At 43.0% G+C, this 23,415-nt stretch overlaps 1 protein-coding gene across 1 annotated transcript in view; it reads left to right on the top strand.

Moving 5' to 3' along the window:
* LOC136863432 (pikachurin) overlaps positions 1–23,415 on the top strand; it is a 1,329,416-nt gene that overhangs the window by 1,275,036 nt on the left and 30,965 nt on the right. The gene's annotated exons all lie outside the window — the stretch shown is intronic.

Here is a 23,415-nt window from a genome sequence, read left to right as displayed (position 1 = left end):
CCGCGGGGACGGAGACATGATATTCTTATCTTGAAATTAAAACCATAAATGAAAGAAGAAAATTATTTTTTCATTCAACAATGTAGACCTAATTACTTATTATTATTATTATTATTATTATTATTATTATTATTATTATTATTATTATTATTATTATTATTATTATTATTATTATTATTATTATTATTATTATTATTACACCAAATAAAAATTGCTGGTTCATGTTAGTGGGTTACTGTAGTCACGTCCTAGTTCGTGAACCATGGGCAACGGCTGAGTGGCCTAGTAAGTGGTCCTGAGAGTCGGGATACCAGTTGCTATGGAATGGGAGTGGGCATCTCGGACATATTCTGAGTCCTGGCCCTCCTTGTGCTCAGGCGGCTAGGACTATGCAATCCACCGGTGGTCCATAACCCGTTAGAGGAGAGATCCTCCCTTGGACTATGTGCAAGTAGGGCAGCATCCTGCTTCATGAATCGACCGAGCACAGAACATTTTAAGCAAGCCTCGGACCTACGGGAGTAACGGAGTCCCACTCCCATTTGACAGGCGAGGGACTCCTTGGAAACAACTTGGCGAACGAAATGGAATTCGATGGGGAGCTATCAATATTAAAGGGGCTTATGGAAGAAAGAAAGTAGAACTGGCTGAGTCAGCAAAGAGGATGAATCTGGATGTGCTAGGAGTAAGTGATATTCGGGTAAGGGGAGATAACGAGGAAGAGATAGGAGATTATAAAGTGTACTTGACGGGTGTTAGAAACGGAAGGGCAGAGTCTGGGGTAGGGCTCTTTATCAGGAATACCATTGCACGGAACATAGTTTCTGTTAGGCACGTAAATGAGCGAATGATGTGGGTAGATTTGTCAGTGGGAGGAATTAGGACTAGAATTGTGTCCGTGTATTCACCATGTGAGGGTGCAGATGAGGATGAAGTTGACAAGTTTTATGAAGCATTGAGTGACATCGTAGTCAGGGTAAACAGCAAGGATAGAATAGTGCTAATGGGCGATTTCAATGCGAGAGTTGGGAATAGAACTGAAGGATACGAAAGGGTGATTGGTAAATGTGGGGAAGATATGGAAGCTAATGGGAATGGGAAGCGTTTGCTGGACTTCTGTGCTAGTATGGGTTTAGCTGTTACGAATACATTCTTCAAGCATAAGGCTATTCACTGCTACACATGGGAGGCTAGGGGTACCAGATCCATAATAGACTATATCTTAACAGACTTTGAATTCAGGAAATCTGTTCGGAATGTACGAGTTTTTCGCTGATTTTTCGATGATACAGACCACTATCTGATCTGTAGTGAGCTAAGTATCTCTAGGCCTAGGGTAGAGAAAGTGAAATCTGTCTGCAAACGAATAAGGGTAGAAAATCTCCAGGACGAGGAAATTAGACAGAAGTACATGGATATGATTAGTGAGGAGTTTCGAACAGTAGACAGTAAGCAGGTTCAGGATATAGAAAGTGAATGGGTGGCATACAGGGATGCTGTAATAGAAACAGCAAGGGAATGCCTAGGAACAACTGTGTGTAAAGATGGGAAAAGGCGAACATCTTGGTGGAATGATGAAGTGAGAGCAGCTTGTAAACGTAAAAAGAAGGCTTATCAGAAATGGCTCCAAACAAGGGCCAAGGCAGAGATTGGTACGTAGATGACAGAAACAGAGCGAAACAAATAGTTCTTGAATCAAAAAAGAAGTCGTGGGAAGATTTTGGTAACAACCTGGAAAGGCTAGGTCAAGCAGCAGGGAAACCCTTCTGGACAGTATTAAAGAATCTTAGGAAGGGAGGGAAAAAGGAAATGAACAGTGTTTTGAGTAATTCAGGTGAACTCATAATAGATCCCAGGGAATCACTGGAGAGGGGGACGGAATATTTTGAACATCTTCTCAATGTAAATGGAAATCATCCTGGTGGTGTTGTGAACAGCAAAGCTCAAGGGGAGGAGGAAAATGATGTTGGTGAAATTATGCTTGAGGAAGTGGAAAGGATGGTAAATAAACTCCATTGTCATAAGGCACCAGGAATAGATGAAATTAGACCTGAATTGGTGAAGTATAGTGGGAAGGCAGGGATGAAATGGCTTCATAGAGTAGTAAAATTAGCGTGGAGTGTTGGTAAGGTACCTTCAGATTGGGCAAAAGCAGTAATTGCCCCTATCTATAAGCAAGGGAACAGGAAGGATTGCAACAACTATCGAGGTATCTCACTGATTAGTATACCAGGCAAAGTATTCACTGGCATGTTGGAAGGGAGGGTGCGATCAGTCGTTGAAAGGAAGTTGGATGAAAACCAGTATGGTTTCAGACCGCAGAGAGGCTGTCAGGATCAGATTTTCAGTATGCGCCAGGTAATTGAAAAATGCTACGAGAGGAATAGGTAGTTGTGTTTATGTTTCGTAGATCTAGAGAAAGCATATGGCAGGGTACCGAGGGAAAAGATGTTCGCCATACTGGGGGACTATGGAATTAAAGGCAGATTATTAAAAGCAATCAAAGGCATTTATGTTGACAATTGGGCTTCAGTGAGAATTGATGGCAGAATGAGTTCTTGGTTCAGGGTACTTACAGGGGTTAGACAAGGCTGTAATCTTTCACCTTTGCTGTTTGTAGTTTACATGGATCATCTGCTGAAAGGTATAAAATGGCAGGGAGGGATTCAATTAGGTGGAACTGTAGTAAGCAGTCTGGCCTATGCTGACGACTTGGTCTTAATGGCAGATTGTGCCAAAAGCCTACAGTCTAATATCGTGGAAATTGAAAATAGGTGCAATGAGTATGGTATGAAAATTAGCCTCTCGAAGACTAAATTGATGTCAGTAGGTAAGAAATTCAACAGAATTGAATGTCAGATTGGTGATACAAAGCTAGAACAGGTCGATAATTTCAAGTATTTAGGTTGTGTGTTCTCCCAGGATGGTAATATAGTAAGTGAGATTGAATCAAGATGCCGTAAAGCTAATGCAGTGAGCTCGCAGCTGCGGTCGACTGTATTCTGTAAGAAGGAAGTCAGCTCCCAGACGAAACTATCTTTACATAGGTCTGTTTTCAGACCAACTTTGCTTTACGGGAGCGAGAGCTGGGTGGACTCAGGATATCTTATTCATAAGTTAGAAGTAACAGACATGAAAGTAGCAAGAATGATTGCTGGTACAAACAGGTGGGAACAATGGCAGGAGGGTACTCGGAATGAGGAGATAAAGGCTAATTTAGGAATGAACTCGATGGATGAAGCTGTACGCATAAACCGGCTTCGGTGGTGGGGTCATGTGAGGCGAATGGAGGAGGATAGGTTACCTAGGAGAATAATGGACTCTGCTATGGAGGGTAAGAGAAGTAGAGGTAGACCAAGACGACGATGGTTAGACTCGGTTTCTAACGATTTAAAGATAAGAGGTATAGAACTACGGTAAATGAGGCCACAACACTAGTTGCAAATCGAGGATTGTGGCGACGTTTAGTAAATTCATAGAGGCTTGCAGACTGAACGCTGAAAGGCATAACAGTCTATAATGATAATATATGTACGTATGTATGTAATGTATAATTTTACGAAACTCAGTATTTAAGTTGACTGATTTCGTCTTGTAATTATGGGGCTGGCTCAAGGTGAAGTGTTAATTAATTTTAATGGGTAAACATTAAATCTGCCGCCGGAGAACTCTTGTATGCCGACATCGTGCGAATTTTAGTGTCGAGTGGACTTCCTTCCGCTCTTCAAAAATCCGACTTCCTCTGCCGGGTTTCAACTAGCAAACTTGATTGAAAATATCCCAGAGATAAGTGTGCAGAAGCCGATGGCCAATTTTCATTGCCACAAAAACCGGCAGAAACGTTTGCATACACCTGGTATATCACAGTAGATGTTCCTTAGGATAAAGATCGTGGCGTGATTTCTTTCTGCCAAAGTTGCGTCACGTCATGGGGTTTATATCTACAATATACGGCAAGCATTGGATGCCGTTGACCATTGAGCAACCACGGTATGCACGTTTCCTTGAAGGATGTAGCAGCTGTGAGATGATCCAAGGTATGGCCAATGCTGCAATATTAGTGACGAGATATTCCCTTCCAGTAGTTAAGAGACGTTTCGAATTACTAGCTATCGTAGGTGCATATTTCCTATAGATATGTATGTTTCTGACATATATATATAGTTTTCTTTGCGAACATTGGCTTTGCTCACTTTTCATTTGTTTCCACCTTACATTACAACAGTATCTCATTCTGTATCGTGTGTTTCGACACCTCTCGAGGTAATGTTTGAAGACAGTTCTAGCAAAACTCAAATAATCTCCATCTTTCCCGACTACTGAGTGACGGTAAAAAGAGAGCAACACACGCAGAGTGTACGCGCCCGTAGCAAAATCCATCAACTTTTACGAACTAATTAATTAAATATAAAATACTACGATTAATAAAACTTTCTATATTACAACGTACCTGCAAATTTTCTCCATTTGCCTGCAGACAGACGTAGCGAGAGATGATATTCCAATTTACCCTCTGCAGTTCAGCCTCCGGTTATTTCAAAATATCGCTGTATTGTGCAGTTCTGTGCCTTGTATCTTTTAACTCATTAAAACACAGGGTGTTATTTAGAAGACAGTGTTTTATTATTATTTAAAAAATAATATCAAGGACACAATTAGTGAATTGCATAAAGTAAGATGTTTGGCCAGAAGTATGCACGGCATTCGCAGGTTAAAATATGCTGCTACATTTCCCATAATTTCAACACCACAATTTCAGTTATAATTCTCATGTACACCTTTCCTTTCAAAATTATAATAGAAATAGTTTCACGAAGAAAAAGATTTATATTTCTTATCATGAATGATAATGTCCTCAGAACAGACTTTCTGTTACCGATAGAATATGAAGTAATTGTACATTTAGAAAATAGTTTATATTTTTATAGGGATATTGTTAATAAATAATAAAATCGTGTAGTCTCAGCTACCGTTTGCAGGCATTTTAATTTGACACAATTTAGTCTGCCTCCGTGTCAATTTCGACGTTCCATTTTGCTCTATCAGGTGGCAGAGTAAACTAGACGCCTATTGGTCTATCTGTGGCTGAGAGTTAATTAATTTTAAAGGGTAAATGCCGGAGAACTCTTGCATACCGACATCATGCATATTTGAGTGTCGAATGGACTTCCTTCCGCTCTTCAAAACTCCGACTTCCTCCGCCGGGTTTGAACCCACGAACTTGGGGTCTAGAAACCGACACTCTGGCACTGATCAAGACAGGGATCTAGTGATAAGATCAAAAAATATCCCGGAGATATCTGATATCAGACATTCCTCTAAACAACCACCTCACCCTGAACCAGCCCCATAATTACAAGATGAAGTCAGTCAAATTAAATGCTGAGTTTCGCAAATTTATATTCAGCAACTTTTATTTGATGTCATAACAGACCAGTGGCGGCTCCTGGTCTATTCAAATGTGTGTGCAACATTTCCTCGTTCGAACTCACGTTCTCTCCTTCACATTGCAAACTTAACCTTCCGTCAATTGTTGACACTCCCCATTTCCCCAGTGGCGCCGACTTTGGGTGGGAGTTGGGGTGGGGGAAAAGGCGTTTTGTCGAAAAAAGAAGCATAGTCTCCTCCTACATGTTATGTCCCCAAAAACGTGGAGTTTGGTAGTCTTCGGAGCCCCGAGTGAAGAATTGTGGGGGATGGTTTGAGCTGCGATGTTGGGATTATACCCAGAGTGTCCTGTGAGCTAATAACTTGATGTTAGCTAAGTCGCACAATCACGAACGATGTCGTACGATCAATCGAAAAAAAATTAATTTTGAACAGTGTAAAAAAGGAAAGGTGCGTGACGAGGTGTAAGAACGGCCATTGAAGTTGCAGAAATTCAGTCACCCACTCTACACAAGAAGGCTACTGAGGCGTTAAATCTGGAGAAGTTTGTAGATGACTTTGTATCAAGGAATGAGTTTGGAAAGGGGGAATTCCTTCAGAGAACTACATTTCCCAATGGAGACTGTTCAGGCGGTACATCTGGTGGTAGAGTTTTTCACATTCCCTGCCATGAAATAAGTAATACAAAAGACATATATTCAGAAAATATATTTATGAAGCAAGTTCTACTTTTTTTACTTGTGATTATTTCTGTTAGAGTTGTGAGCTTCCATCCGGGAGATAGTGGGTTCGAACCCCACTATCGGGAGCCCTGAAGATGGTTTTCGGTGGTTTCCCATTTTCACACCAAGCAAACGCTGAAACTGTACCTTAATTCTCTCCTAGGCCTTTCCTATCCCATTATCGCTATAAGACTTATCTGTGTCGGTGCGACGTAAAGCAAATAATAAATAAATAGATTAATTAATTGATAGCTTCGTACGTTAGTCATTCCTTCAAAATATTTATTTATGAATCAAGTTCATTTGTTTCTGTTTACTTATGAATATTATTGAATACTCCGGAGATAAGACTTGTTCAAAAAAATATTTGAAAAATAAGCTCGATTGTTCTGTTTGTTTGTGAATATTTTTAAAATATAGAAATGCTTGCATTAATAGTAGTTCCTCGCCTCACGCCCCCCCCCCCCCCGCCCAATAATTACCCGAAGTCTGCTGCATTCTCCCCATTAGACCACATAGCGAGGAATTATTTCCATTCTACGGTCCTTTTTGCTAGCAAATTTATCTATTGCCGGAAAGGAAGAAGACGAACACCTGGGGTGGCAAGGACTCCACACTGTACGACACCTTTCTAGTGAGTGCGACTGGCGGCGTGTGAGTAATTGTGATCTCCAGAAGGTGCTGCAGTGGTAGCGAAAGTTCCTTGAACTACCTGGAGGTTCCTACACCATCTACTGCAACTCGCAAAAGCGCATGCGCAATACCTATCGCAATTCAGTCTCGTCTCCAAATATCCTTTATGAGACTGCCTTACCCCCTGCTCCCCACTGGAAGTTTTGGTTTCGCAAACTCGTGGGACCGCTCATATAAAACCGATATTTTAGTTCTTTCAGGAAACGACATGCTCGTGAGAGGTGACAATAGCAGTGCCTATATTCGTAATAGTTTATATGTTCGTTAGCGGGGGGGTGGGGGTTGCTTGTGCGTGTGTGATGCGCGCATACATGACACTGATACAAGTAAATAATGTTGATATTCAGATTGCAGTACCAGTACACTACAAAATCTTACATCAAACTACTACATCATCATCTTACATCAAATCTAATCATTGTGTATTATTGTGTATATGGCCATTGGCTGCAATAAACTATAATAATAACATCAAACTACAGAACAAGAAAAATATGATCAAAGAGAATAGTTTTGCGGCAAGTTCTATGTTCAGATTACAATCTAAAATCCAATTTTCGAGGCTTCTTATAAAATGGATTCGAAAGATGTGTTGGTTTGGCAATTTTGTTTCTGTGGATATTGAAAAGAGTCACTTTGTGTCGGCTACCGCTTGTTTATTGTCTGTTTGTGTTTATTCTCTTTTGTAGAAATTCCTGGGGGGGGGGGGGTTTCTAAACCCCAGTAACCCACAGTTGGCTACGCCCCTGATCGGAAACTTGTACTTTCTTTAATGTCCTTTAGTTTAAAATAACTGCCGTGCGTGTTAACCATTCCGAGTGTGGAGTGTGCGAATAGCCATGAGCCGTCACTGTAACAGGCATAAATACAACTGAACCTATTTTTTATATCTGCATTCCTAATCTGAGATAGAAACGAACTATGGGAAAGAAACTCAAAGATTTGAGACCGAAAACAAACCCTCCAGTTTTGAGCTGGTATTCTCATCACAAATCCTTATAAAACCAGTTCGCCCTGCACCAACCTCATAATTACAACTTTTAATCTATATTTCTCTCAAAAAACATTGCGTTCGTTAAAATAATATATTCAGCAGTTCATATTCTAGACCCATTTCGCTATTTGCTTTACGTCGCACCGACACAGATAGGTCTTATGGCGACGATGGGCAGGAAAGGCCTAGGAATGGGAAGGAAACGGCCGTGCCCGTAATTAAGGTACAGCCCCAGCATTTGCCTGGTATGAAAATGGGCAACCACGGGAAAACCATCTTCAGGGCTGCCGACAGTCGGGTCCGAACCCACTATCTCCCGGATGCGAGCTTACAGCTGCGAGCCCCTAACCGCACAACCAACTCGCCCGGTCGACCCATTTCGTTGAATTTAAAGGTGATTGCATGCGACACCCTATAGTGTGAATGCCTTTAACATACAAAGTAGAAGTTTATTCCGGCACTCTGGCATTAGCCGTACTTAGCTCATAAAATATGTATCATCATAGAATACTGTAAGTGTAAAGTCCGACTCCCTGGATGAATGGTCCGCGTTGAGGCTTCTGTTCAGAAGGTCCCGGGTTCGATTCCCGGCCTGTTCGAAGATTTTAATTGCCTCTGATTAATTCTTCTACACTTCTACACTTTTAAAATTATTTCGCACTGCACTACCAACCACCACAGAAACACGCAATAGTGATTACATTCCTCCATATAGTGTAGGCGTCAGGAAGTACATCCAACCGTAAAACAGGGCCAAATCCACGTGTGCGACACAGTTCGCACCCGCGACCCCACAGGTGTGGGAAAAGCGGTAGAAGAAGAATAGAATAAGTAGAACAAGTGTGTAGCATTAATGCTTCTGGGATTTTTCCTATTCTTTTTGAAAGGTAACACAATTCTTATCAAAACGTTAGCTGTGTGCCCATTTACTAACAGTTTTCCTCTCATAGCAAAAAAAGAATCGTTTTTCTGCTAGGCAATTATAAGTGAACTTGTGAATCTTTCTCCTATCCTCGATCTAAAGATGCATTACAGTTTTAGCAGGTCGAAAAGTATTCTCTCTTCCATTCTCCAGTTGTACAGTGATCTGTACTGTTACCCTCTAATGATACTGTTTTATCTCTCTCTGAGGCGTAGCTCATTTTATTGAAGATAAATCAATAACTTTACTGTTCCTAGGTCTGTAATAGGTTCTGTACTAATAGAACCTGTTAATAAACTCTTAAATGTTAAGTTGTAATTTAAATGGTAAATTTAACATTTAATTTTAGATCAGAGTTTATATCAGCTAATTGATATGAGAAAGACTGTATGGTACAGCATGACATTTCAGTATGTCTTGTGAAAGTAATCTCTTTTTGAATTTCCCCTATCATGTTCTTGACCGAATACGCCTCTACCCTACCTTCAGTTCAGCCCTCTATGGTTACAAAATTATTTAGCCTTTTTCAATACTTTTAGTCCTTAATAATGGATTGAATAGTTTAATATTTCGCTCTTGATTCGCCATCGTTACCTGCCATGAAGTGTTCTATTAGCAACATTAAAAGTTCTTAACGAAAATCTACGGCTGGAAACTTACTGCTGCTAGCCCGTCCTTTTGATGAACTAGAATCCTTCCTCTGTGATTATAGGTTGTGTAACGGTAGGGATTAATAACATTATTTTAATCACAAAAATCACTAACTTTTAACATTCCCAAATCCTCACAGAAATACAGGGTCTCGCTTATAAACCCAGACCGTCCAGCGGCGGTTTTACTCTCCGAGACCCAAGCAGCTCCACGGGAGGCGCATGCACGTGTTCGACCTAGCATCAGTAGCCAGTATGAATCTCAGCTGTCAGGATATTGTGAGTGGTATCTTACATCATTGAATGATCGTTTATGCGACCCACAGCGCGTGTTCTTTTCGGATGAGGCCTGGTTTCATTTTAATGGTCATAACTCTCGCTATTGGTGTGCAGAAAGTCCTGATGCTGTTTATGAAGTCCCTCATTATGAAGGATGACACTTCCAGTATTTTTTATAAAGTAAGATTTCACATAAGATTGTACACACGCTTAAAGCAGGGCGGCCACGCGCGACGTAAGTTGGGCCGAGGCAGCTGCTGTAGCGCACAGTACAAACACCGTGTTCTCGGTCCGGGTTTATATGAGAGACCCTGTGTTTCGCAGTACGTCTTAAATAAAATCAATTATAAATGATACTAACTCCATTATTCAACTTATTATAAATGGAAGCTTATTCCTGAACCTCTTGCTGGATAAATATCGTCTTTTAATCAGGTATCAATAAAAGATCAACTCCTATTATTACTGAAAACATGGAACTGAATCAGTGTACCTCAGTTACTCATGAAAGCTCTTGTTGAAGTATTAATGAAAAATAGGGTGCCTCTTTCCTTTCCCATCTAAGGTACTCACCTAGTCCAAGGGATCGTTATATATAATCCTTGTTTTAGTGTTTAAGTGTATAATGTATGAGACCAGTACTTAAAACACAGCATACGCTTTCGTCGTTAGACTGTCAGATTAGAGTCCCTTAGCTGTTAAAATAGATATTGGACTTCTCGGTTTCACTGTGGTAGCTCTTTGATGTCGAGAGAACAATGAAGGAATCAAAGAATTGCACATCACAACTCTTCTGCTTGCTCTATGCCTACTTTATCGGTGTTTCCTTCTTATATCATGTTTCAGTTCTGGAAGTATTTATACACCATTCACTAAATACGTAATCTATCTTTTCACACCAGGCAAATTCTGGGGCTGTACCTTAACCAAGGCCACGGCTACCGCCTTCCCAACCCTAACTCTTTACTGTCCTTGCATCCCCGCAAACGTTCGATGAGTTAGTGTGACGTTGAAAATAACTAGCAAAAAGTAGCGTAATTTATTGTTTCTCTTACATTGTGTTTTGACCGTCAACTAATATTGCTATTGGAGAGCAATATAATTCTATTAAAATGAATATAACATCTTCAGTACTAGACACAGCACGTGCAGTGCAATGAAGAATTTGTTATTGTGTAGCTGCTTTGTCGGTACTTGCAGGCCATTTGAAGCAATTACATATCGAGTAATTAAATATACTCCTAATCGGCGCATTTCTCGGGGAACTCCAGGGGTACGCATACTCCTTAAATATACGGAGCTCGATAGCTGCAGTCACTTAAATACGGCCAGTATCCAGTATTCGGGAGATAGTGGGTTCCAACCCTTCTGTCGGCAGCCCTGAAGATGGTTTTCCGTGGTTTCCGATTTTCACACCAGGCAAATGCTGGGGCTGTACCTTAAGTAAGGCCACGGCCGCTTCTTTCCCAGTCCTAGCCCTTTCCTGTCCCATCGTCGCCATAAGACCTGTCTGTGTCGGTGCGACATAAAGCCAATAGCAAACAAAAACTCCGTAAATATTTGGAAACATTCTAGGAGATAATTTTTCTTTTCCGCAGTATAATAGGAAGACAAAAATGGACCAGACTACACTGAAGAAGCCTCCGTGGCTCAGACGGATCCGGCTCCATGGCTAAATGGTTAGCTTGCTGGCGTTTGGTTCAATGGCCCGGGTTCGATTCTCGGCCGTGTCGGGGATTTTAACCTTAATTTCCACTGACCCGGGGACTGGGTGTGTGTGTCGTCCTTAAACAGAAAATACAAGAAAAACAAAGAGAGAGTTAGAAGTATATATTCAGTAAAAAAGTTAGACAGCAGCGCATGGGCCACTCATTGCTGGGTTCCGTGGTTCAAATCCCGGTCACTCCATATGAGATTTGTGTTGGACAAAGCGGAGGCTGGAAAGTTTTTCTACGGGTACTCGGATTTTTCCTGTCATCTTTCATTCCTGCAACACTGCCAACTATCATATCATTTCATCTGTCAGTCATTAATCATTGCCCCAGAGAAGTGCGACAGGCTGTGGCAGCCGGCACAATTCCTATCCTCGCCGCAAGATGGTGCTTCATTCATTCCATCTCTGACCCGGTCAATGACTGGAAAACAGGTTGTAGGTTTTCACTTTCACTACACTGAAGACTTGGAAGCAGAAACACTCAAAATCATTAAAAAAGTGTGACCCTTGAAAAAAATTAGCAAGGAATAAGTGGAATCATATTCTATGAGTACCTGCAAAAAATCGTATGGAGAACCCCCGTTAACTTCAGATGAGAGTGAAATACTAGAAAAGGCTTGAGTTTTGGATAGTGCACCTTGGCCAGGGAATTTGGATCTTACTTCTGGGACAGGAATATGAAACTTAGGTAAACTTTTCGAGCTTCCTGAGAGAAAGATCGTGAGGTTTTCCGGAGTATCTTACGGAAAATAAATTACCGTCATTTTTACTGTCCCTTCTTAACACCGTGGGCTACAGTCCAGTTTCGACGAACCGGCTATGAAAGAGTCTTCTCTGAAATGGCTTGCACGACTCCAAGCAGAGCGTCGTTGAATTTAAGTAGAGTTACAAATCTTACGTTTATTAAATAGGCATTCCCTCCTTTAAGACACTTTAAATCTATTGATTATGTCAATTCATGGTTCCCGAAAGAATTACATCTGGGGCCTGACACCAAAAACGAGGGGAGATAGTGTGAACATCACAGTGATCATGTTCTACTGCCAGTTTGGAACTTATCGTAGGCAATAGGAGACATCATCAGTACTTGTTCATATTTGCTTATCTATTCATCGCATTTTAATATATAATTGTAAGGGTCTCTTGAGTTCGAAGTGAGAAAACCCCCTTAAGATCTTTTAGGATGAACTACTCCTGGTTCATATGTGGTACGTTCGTTACATAAGTAAAATGTAAATATTTGAAAAATATTTCAGCGTTGACTTACGACTTGATCATTGGTGTGAATCCCTGTGGAACATGAATTACCAGCTATGTGTCGTTGAGACTACGCTTCGTATACGGTTTACGGAGGTGAGGCCATAATGCGTAATGGTCACAATCAAGACAGTGAGATGGACACCGTATGTACACTCATGTATATAAAAACCAGAACACCTTGAAAGATTAGAGATAGGAAGTCATATTCAGAGGACATTTCTGAAGAAGTGATTAGCATTTGAACCATGTTGGCCCTCAGGTTCAAGGTCCACATCGATTAAGCCGTGCACCACCACCAACTGGAAATACGTGACTGCGGCTCTCGTTGTCGCTATAAACCGAAGATAATGGATCAGTGTGACTTGAGCAGACATGCAAGATCCCTCGCAGACGTATGCGAGAACCGTACCGTCAAATGAGTGAGTTTGAAAGAAGGGCGCATTTTTGACATGAGAGGAACGTGATGCATCCACCGGGAAGCTGCTGCTCGTGTGGGACGAAGTGTGTCGGCAGTCCAACGGGTGTGTACAGAATGGTTCACAGAAGGCCGTAGAACACGATGAGATGGGTCTGGTTGCACAACCCAGATTCCCCCCCCCCCCCCGAGAAGATCGACACCACATCCGAATGGCATTGCAGGACAGATCTGCGTCCTCCTTGGCTCTGGCGCAACAGTGGAACAGTATAACACATCGTAAAGTATTAGGAGTGACAGTCCGTCGCCGTTTATTACGGTCTGGGTTACCGGCACGTCATCTAAATCTCCGCCTGCTTTTGACTCATGTGCATAAACATGCTAGACGAGCAATTGTGACGTCACTGGGGACAGGAATGGCAGCAGATAGTGTTTTCGGACGAATCCAAGTTTTGTTTGTTTGAAAATGATGACCGCATTTTGGTTCACCGCAGACAGGGGGAGAGGCATCACACTGACTGCATTCACACAAGACATACAGCGCCAACTCAATGCCTTACGGTGTGGGGTGCTACTGGGTACAACCACAAATCACAGTTGGTAAGTGTCCAGAGCACTGTGACCAGTTTGACCTACGTGAATGGCATCCGGACACCCGTAGTCATACCCTTTCTGCACGACACCCCAGACGCCATATTTCAGCAGGACAATTCGCGACCACATGTTGTTGCACGAACACGTGCCTTCCTGTTGCCCTCTCCCGCCCGATCACCGGACTTGTCCCCAATCGAAAATGTGTGGGATATAGTGAAATGATGGGTACAGCGCTGTGACTAAATGCGAACCACCAAAGATGAACCGTGGAACCAGGTGAATTCAGCATGGATGGCTATACCCGAGGATGCCATTCGCGCGTTATTCGCGTCGATTCCTTCACGCATGGAACAAGTTATTAGTGCCCATGGAGGACCCCAGTGACTACTAGGTAACAGGACACATCTGAATCTAGGTGACTGAAATGCTAATCGTCTTTTAAGAACTTACTTTTTTTTTATTTGCTTTACGTCGCACCGACACAGATATGTCTGACGGCGACGATGGGATAGGAAAGTCCTAGGAATTGGGAGGAAGCAGCTGTGGCCTTAATTAAGGTACAGCACCGGTCTTTGCCTGGTGTGAAAATGGGAAACCACGGAAAACCATTTTAGGGCTGCCGACAGTGGGGCTCGAACCCACTATCTCCCTATTACTGGATACTGGCCGCACTTAAGTGACTGCAACTACCGACCTCGGTAAGAACTTACTAATGGACGTGTTCAGTGAATATGAACTTCCTATCTCTAGTCTTTCAAGGTGTACTGATTTTTATGAAAATTAGTGTACATGTAACATTACGTCGTTTCTGCCGTTCTCTTGCACAGTGTCACGTTATATCTACCTATTCTTTCTGTTCTGGGCATCATCCGTAGTTCGAGATCAAACATACCGTATTTAATAAGAACTGTAACTTCATGTAAGTAATGAATTAGTGACATCGCACTGAAGAATGAATCTGCCTGGTGTCTTGGAATACTATCGTCTCAAGACTGGTTCCTACACGATTATTGTACCTTACATGATTATCTTAAGCAAAACTTGCATGTATCTGCTACACACTAACACATGCATCTTGTTATATAGGCCTATTTCGTACAGAAGTCTAGATATCTAAAAATACAGATGGAAATGTTTGAAAATTCATACTGAATCGTGTGTTGCTCACAGAGGGAAATTTGAAATTCACAGAAATTAAAATACTAGGTTTACTTCTTTTCAGTCGTTTGACAGTACTCTGCCTCCTACATGGACAGCACCTGTAAGAAAATTAGATCAATACAATGTAAGGAAATTTTAAATATCGTTGATGCTGACAATTGCTCAGTATCTCTTCTTTAAGAAAGATCAAGAATACTGTAATATTTGGAAGAACTGAATCCCTACACGAAGTAAACGTTACATTAGTTCCAAAAGTGGAGAAGAGAACTGCTAAATGCATCAATAATATTTGTTAATGTTCTTCAAACATTCAGCGTAATAATAAACTCATAAATATGATGATGATGATGATGATGATGATGCTTGTTGTTTAAAGGGGCCTAACATCTAAGGTCATCGGCCCCAAAAACTCATAAATACGCAGTGGTAGTATATGCATAGAAACTTCATGATATGAACGTGGTATCCCTTGTAAAATTAGCATTATCCGTTGCTGTAGAAGGTGATCTAACTCACTAGATAACAGGCAATTTCAATCCAAGTGTGTTTACTTTTCTCTTCTTTCAATTGAAACACAAAATTTCTTCGTCGCATTAAACACGAAGTAGTGTCAATACAAGGAAAATATGACTATTTGCACTCTCTTACGCTTTAATCAAGAACCTTTACAGGCTTCAGCAGTTCCATATTACGACGAGGCTGATCCGCTGAGACTCTGTCAAGTATCTTACCAAATAACACCAAGGGAGTAAATTGAAAGTGTCAGCAACGAGTGTGACTGCTCAGAAAGTTTTTGGCGTCTCCTCAACCAACAGGTACTTAACACAGCTTAACATGGAAGTTTAATGTTTCCTCGGCAGTGAGAGATAGAATGGCTTGAACTAAAGGGATAAAGTCACTAGACTCTTAAGAATAAAAGAAGATTTTCTTTAAAAATAAAACGTAAGTAGTCACGGACAAGCTACGAAAGACAATTAAGTAGACTATCGTAAGTAGATAAGTGAAGGTGGGGTAAGAAAGAAATTTTTCAAGAAGGAAGCAGAGCTGTGCTTGTAAACTATTGAGTCAGATGGAAAGAGAAAGTATTCGCACAAATAAACCCATAACTATTGTATGTTTCATGTGCAACATTGGATCATACTATACTTCATGTAAGATATACGCTGACTTAGCAAATGTCATGGGATAGTCACCTAATAGCGTGTGGGGCCTCCTATGGCCCTGCGAACTGCAGTGAGACGCCGTGGAAGTGAGTCAACATGTCCCTGGTAGTCCTCTGGACGCAGCTGACACCAAATCGTTTTGCAGAACGGCCGCCAATGCTGGTCTGTTCGTGGGTGCAGGATCTATGACACGGAGCCTGCGTTCCAGGACATCCCAGATATGCTCGATAGGGTTCATATCGGGGCTCCTGGGTGGCCATGGCAGTCGTTGGACCTCCACTGCATGTTCCTGGAACCATTCCCGGGCGACGTGGGAGTGATGTGGCGGCGCGTTATCATCTTGAAACACCGCAGAACCGTCTGGGCGCTGGAAGGCCAAAAATGGGTGGAGATAGTCTCCGAGCAGCTCAACATACCGCGTACCATTCAACGTCTCTTCCAGAACAACTAGGGGGGCCATTCCATACCAGGAAAATGCACCCCAGACCATAACAAAGACACCAGCGCCCTGGACCACACCTTCGAGGCAGGCGGGATCCATCGCTTCTTTAGTCTGCGCCATACACGGTGCCTCCCATCGGCATGGTGCAGTTGAAATCGTGATTCGTCCGACCATATCACGTTGCGCCATTGTTCCAGTGTCCATCCCTGGTGACTGGCGACAAATGCGCGTCGTTGTGCCCGATGACGTTGGGTTGACAGTGGCACCCGTGTGCGGCGCCGGATCCCATACCCCATAGAACCCATGTTCCGGTCGTTCGTCTGTTGTGGACGGTGACACCCGCATTCAACCATTCACGATACACCCTGGACACGGTTGAGCGTGTGAAGCCGAATTCCCAGACCACTTCCGAAATCGCACTTCCCATCCGTCGGGCACCGACCACCATACCTCGTTCGAACGGTGTCAGCTCATGACGACGTTCCATGTTACACCTGTCACATGCACAGCCACTGCTCACAAGGTCTCCTATACAAATGCCGCTGGCACAGGTGGCGTGTTGTGCACAGACATCACACCTGCGCATCAGGGCTCCGCTATCCCATGACATTTGCTCAGTCAGTGTACTTTGTCATGAAGAGACTGTCCATCAACTGCTTTAATTACCTTAAAAAACATAATTACTCACGAATACTTTCATACAGATGTAATCTAAACTGGACGTTAAAATTGCTGTATCAGAACAACAAGCCGCAGCGGCACAAATAGGTCTTATGTCGGCGCTTGGACAGGAAAGGGCTAAGAGTGGGAATGAAGTGGCCGTGGCCCCAATTAGGGTACAACCCCAGCATTTGCCTGGTGTGAAACTGGGAAACCACTGTAAACAGTCTTCAGGGCTGCCGACAATGAGGTTCGAACCCACTATCCCCCGAATAGTGGATACCAGTCGCACTTAAGCGACTGCAGCTATCGAGTTCGGTGTATCAAAACAAAATAACTTTCCCCGCGTAGTTTCTTGTTTGTATCCATCAACAATACTAGTGGTGGAAGCCGCTCTTGATAAAATTGTACACTTCGTAATCAATTTCCCGTGACAAATGATGGATTAAAAGCAAAGGAAAGGGAGACCTATTCATATAATGTGATTAGAATTATTTCTAGAATGTTCAGCGCCGGTTGGAGTATACACTGACTGACAGAGCAAATGCAACACCAAGAAGGAGTGGTCAGAACTTTATCCCAATTGCAGGGTAGACTGACGTCACTGAGGTATGCTCATGATGTGAAATGCGCCGCTGTGCTGCGCACGTAGCGAACGATAAATGGGACACGGCGTTGGCGAATGGCCCACTTCGTACCGTGATTTCTCAGCCGACAGTCATTGTAGAACGTGTTGTCGTGTGCCACAGGACACGTGTATAGCTAAGAATGCCAGGCCACCATCAACGGAGGCATTTCCAGCAGACAGACGACTTTACGAGGGGTATGGTGATCGGGCTGAGAAGGGCAGGTTGGTCGCTTCGTCAAATCGCAGCCGATACCCATAGGGATGTGTCCACGGTGCAGCGCCTGTGGCGAAGATGGTTGGCGCAGGGACATGTGGCACGTGCGAGGGGTCCAGGCGCAGCCCGAGTGACGTCAGCACGCGAGGATCGGCGCATCCGCCGCCAAGCGGTGGCAGCCCCGCACGCCACGTCAACCGCCATTCTTCAGCATGTGCAAGACACCCTGGCTGTTCCAATATCGGCCAGAACAATTTCCCATCGATTGGTTGAAGGAGGCCTGCACTCCCGGCGTCCGCTCAGAAGACTACCATTGACTCCAAAGCATAGACGTGCACGCCTGGCATGGTACCGGGCTAGAGCGACTTGGATGAGGGAATGGCGGAACGTCGTGTTCTCCGATGAGTCACGCTTCTGTTCTGTCAGTGATAGTCACCGCAGACGAGTGTGGCGTCGGCGTGGAGAAAGGTCAAATCCGGCAGTAACTGTGGAGCGCCCTACCGCTAGACAACGCGGCATCATGGTTTGGGGCGCTATTGCGTATGATTCCACGTCACCTCTAGTGCGTATTCAAGGCACGTTAAATGCCCACCGCTACGTGCAGCATGTGCTGCGGCCGGTGGCAATCCCGTACCTTCAGGGGCTGCCCAATGCTCTGTTTCAGCAGGATAATGCCCGCCCACACACTGCTTGCATCTCCCAACAGGCTCTACGAGGTGTACAGATGCTTCCGTGGCCAGCGTACTCTCCGGATCTCTCACCAATCGAACACGTGTGGGATCTCATTGGACGCCGTTTGCAAACTCTGCCCCAGCCTCGTACTGACGACCAACTGTGGCAAATGGTTGACAGAGAATGGAGAACCATCCCTCAGGACACCATCCGCACTCTTATTGACTCTGTACCTCGACGTGTTTCTGCGTACATCGCCGCTCGCGGTGGTCCTACATCCTACTGAGTCGATGCCGTGCGCATTGTGTAAGCTGCATATCGGTTTGAAATAAACATCAATTATTCGTCCGTGCCGTCTCTGTTTTTTCCCCAACTTTCATCCCTTTCGAACCACTCCTCCTTGGTGTTGCATTTGCTCTGTCAGTCAGTGTATATCAGACCAACCTTAATAGCAGCAAAACGACATCACATAAACTGTAGCAAATATTTCACTTTCGATGCACCTCCATGTCATAATATTGCCTTATAGCAAGCACTGAAGAAACAAAGGCCAGCATACTCAAAGCTTAAGCGGGAAGATGTGCAGCCACTCGTGTTTATTTAATTCGAACAAGAATGTATTACCGGAAGAACGGAACAGAGTACGACTGATATTTCTGATTATACTATTTTCAGAAAATTTACAAACACAAAACAAACAATTGTGACCTGAAGAGGATCATAGAAGTTAAAGAAATATCGTAAACGTTTATTGTGTTGGCTGGTTAAAATTCCAAGTACTGTAAGTGGACTAGAATTAAGAACTCAGAAGAAATCTTCTTCCGCCACTTTCCCCCTATACCCTCGTGGGGTCTCAGGTGCGCTCTGAATCACGCATGTGGACGTGGCCATGTTTTACGACCGGATGCCCTCCTTTTTACCAACCCTATGTGGAGGGTACAATTAAGTCGTATATGTTTCTGTGATGACCAGTGGTGTAGTGTAGCGTGACAATGAAGAAGTATGTATGAAAATGAACACAAACACCTAGTCCGCGAGCCAGAGGATTTAACCAGGCAAGGTTAATATCCCATATCCAGCCTGGAATTGAAACTTACAAAAATTTACATGGCAATCCAAATTCAGTGCAGTCTGTAGGTAACAAGAACGAGTTATTAAATGATTTGGTTATAATCTTGAATATGGTTGTTAATAATAATAATAATAATAATAATAATAATAATAATAATAATAATAATAATAATAATAAGTTTTAAACGTCCCATCAATTACCGTGCGGTTTAAAAGACGTCGAGTGTGTTGCAATTTTGTCCGGCAGAAGTTCTTTTACGCGGCCAAAGCAACGACAGGGAGTTTTCGCATTCGAACACCCTGGAATGCCATTGATGCTAACTGTGATGGAACGTACCATCTTTGGAACAGCAGGACGACGAGGAACCGAATATGCCATTGAGGCCGGCAAGAAGGAAACAAAATATTTAGGAAATAACCAAGGAATATTTGACTAATGTCAATTTCGCAGCCAAGGCGCTGAACGAAGTGAATTTTCCTGTTAAGGTTCAATAAGAGCTAAGAATGACAGAAGCAAAGGAGACTTACGGCAGAGCTCTGCAATGGGTCGACCCGTCCAGTGCCACCTCAGACTCGTGAATAAGCTAGCGGTCACCACCTTTCTCGCTCGCAATTGTCGACGACGAAGAAATTTTCATTCCCCACCCTGAGGGGTGGGGCGGGCCACCTAAAGTGTTACGCCCTCTCTCTGGGCAAGTCGCAGTTGTCCTAAGGATGGCTAGTAGCACAGGGTCACGGGCTATGCCATCTCCCCGGGTCGATCAGGAATGAGCAGTGTCTCCGCGGTGTTTACTCGGCCAGCCAGTACTATTCATCCCATCCGCCCAGTGGCTATCCGTCCCGAAAATTCATTTCTAACGCTTCACGTTCATATACTCATGATGTCTGGGGAGAGAAAAGAGGACAAGCTGGCTGTGGCAGAGAAGATGAAGAGTGGTATTCACATGCTGACCGCAAATACCAGCAAAAGGAAGAAGCACGAAGTAACTTGCGTATGTCGCAATGATACTAGATTACATATTGGCTGTGTTCGATGTAAATGATGCATAGAAATCTATACGTACGTTCCTGTAAACGGCATCAAATATTTAATAAAATATCGTTATGGAAGTATTAGCAAAAGTCACAAAATGGCGTAAGTTTCTTATAGCTGTTTGCCTCTATTGTGCACGTATTTGTTGTAATACACAATACAATAATTTTATAGTTATTAGGAATTCACTATTCACTATTCAGGCATTTCATGCCTTAAGCATACTGTCACTACAGACGATGCAAGAAAGTCGATGGAAAAGTCTTTCCTGGAATTCTGTGCACTGGATCTTCGATCGTTTTAGTTCCTGAAGGGTCATGGGTTGCTAAATTTAACCCAAACTGCTGCAGATGTGGACGTGACACATGGCAAAGAATTAGTTCCACATACGACTACTGTATGCGGAGTATTGTCCGAAATGTTTCGGCAAGCGCGATTAGTAGGTCTATCAGAAATGCAGACTGCACTGCACTTGCTTTTACGACTAATGGGTGGACAGATGCACACAGGTGCAACTTCTACATCACCTTTTCACGGGAAACTTCGAAGTAGAGTTACGTTTGCCGTCAAATTTCCTCAAGGTGAGACATATACTGGAAAAATCAATCATGATGTGCTAATTAACAAGGCTCTCCTTTTGTGACAGTATATGTGCAAATATTAAGAAGGCATTGGAGTTGTTTAACATATCGTCATTCTTAGCTCAATGTATTTCAACTGTACTGCATCATACCTTTCAATCGGGTGTTTGGAAAAAGGACATAAAGATGCCAAGTGTCCCAGAAGTACTGAACTTTGGTAAGGCTTTGGTAACGCACTTGAAATGCAGTGATCCAATGTAAACGCTTCCGAGAGATCTTCAGCAAGAATGTAAGACTGGGTGGAACGCGAAAGTAGAAATCCATTTGTAACCAGTGGTCTGCTATAGAGAATTTTCTGCAGAGAAATGGACAATTTGGAAAAATTGCATAAAATGGAGAAAAGCCTAATGCATTATTTCAGTTATTTTCATTAACCACGTGAATCCCAAACAGTTACACACCACGCAGATAGGCAACGAACAGCACCGTTTCCACTTCCCATGCAGGCCCGAATGGAGAAATACATGAACTCCAACGCAGACAAAACAGAAGACTCTTAAGTGATTCCCAAAATTGCCGACCTTGTTTTATTTTTCTTCAGTGAAATGATTAATATGTCTGAGAAGCAAAATCTTTCGACAGTCTTCGCTCCCTCATTCACAAGAATGAAAATGATCAATAGTGCATACAGACACAAAATTACAGGTGATCTGCGTTCTACGCAAGGTCCTTTTGAATTTAAACGTTCTGGAGGAGAACCCGAGGATAAAAGGACATGTTTGTTACGTGTAAATATTTATACGAATGGTAAGGCGAGTCGCGTGATGATGAAGAAAAAGACGACGTCTACCTCAAAGCAGTATGCGATGGTTTTGATTTCTTGGCAGTTTGGAAAATCAAGAAAACATACTTCCAAATTTCTCCCGTGTGGCACTTATCATTTTATGCATCCCCTTTACAAGTGCGTCGTCTGAACGATGTTTCATTACTACTGAAAACATAACTGAAGGATAACATGGCCTTCATCCTGACTCGGCAGATGGCTTTGTGTACATGAACAATCATCTACGAATTCAGTATGAGAGACAGCACAAATACAGTGATTAAGCAGAAGTAGAAAACACTGAATTTTTCCTGCTATTGTGATGTGGCACGTTTAGTTTACAGGTTACTTCCTAAACCTGCACGTATACTAGTGGTATATTTTTGTGAAAATTGTATATTGAATGTAATCATGCAAAAGGAGAGAGGGAAGTTTTTCAGCCAGCGCTATCATTGCACATATCGTGACGAGGAGGGACGATTCGACTCCGAAAAACTCCCAACTCGACGCTGCAGTTATTGGGCTGTCTAGAAATGAGTGAGATGGCAAGAGCGGGAAGCCGAGTTGCCAGTTTTCTCTCTGTAGTGCAGTGTTTCTTTCAAGTTTGCTTTTCACTTCATATTTATTGTATGGTTTGGTCAGTTGAGTTGCACGTCGTGAGTTCCCTAGTACCCAAATCACTTTTATTGAACCTGTGAAATATGTAATAACAATACGACAAAATATCGCAACCCAGCGTGTCACTCCACGCGGAGTTGACAAGAAACTGTCATCCAGCTTTCTCAGGTTTTCATTGGAACCGCAGGATTTCCTGGTGAGGCTCGAGTTAAAGAATATTTTACTGAAGCTGTGATTGGCGCGGAACAAGGCAAGGAACATCAACAGCCGTATCGGAACTGCTCCGGCAGGGTCTCTCCAGTGCGATCGTGCGCTGACACTGGGGTCGTTTTCCAGAAGCACGGCTCGGCCTGACCCAGTGCAGGGCCCTGATTTACTGAGTATGTTAGCACGAACAAAGGAGGTGACACAAGTGGCACGTTCATTTCACAGGTTACTTTCTAAACCTAAAATAATGCATTCTATCAGAAGGCAGGTGACTAATGATTATAATTTAATGGTGTGACTGATTTATGTTGGAAGATTTATAGGCCACGTAGTGTTGATCACTGTCTTATTACCTGTCGTATATCGAAGAGTCCAGTGCCTGACCGGACCAGATCTGAGAGTCCACGGCACCCCAGACCAGTTTGCATTATATCTCACCTTCATTCGCATGGCTTATTTTCTCAAATGGAAATAATTTAGGTAGTTCGGTGCTACATGTTCCTTTCATTTC

The sequence above is a fragment of the Anabrus simplex genome, chromosome 2 (assembly GCF_040414725.1).
Source record: "Anabrus simplex isolate iqAnaSimp1 chromosome 2, ASM4041472v1, whole genome shotgun sequence".
Taxonomy (NCBI): Eukaryota; Metazoa; Arthropoda; class Insecta; order Orthoptera; family Tettigoniidae; genus Anabrus; species Anabrus simplex.
The sequence above is the reverse complement of the archived record's forward strand: the minus strand, read 5'-3'. Positions and strand labels throughout refer to the sequence as shown.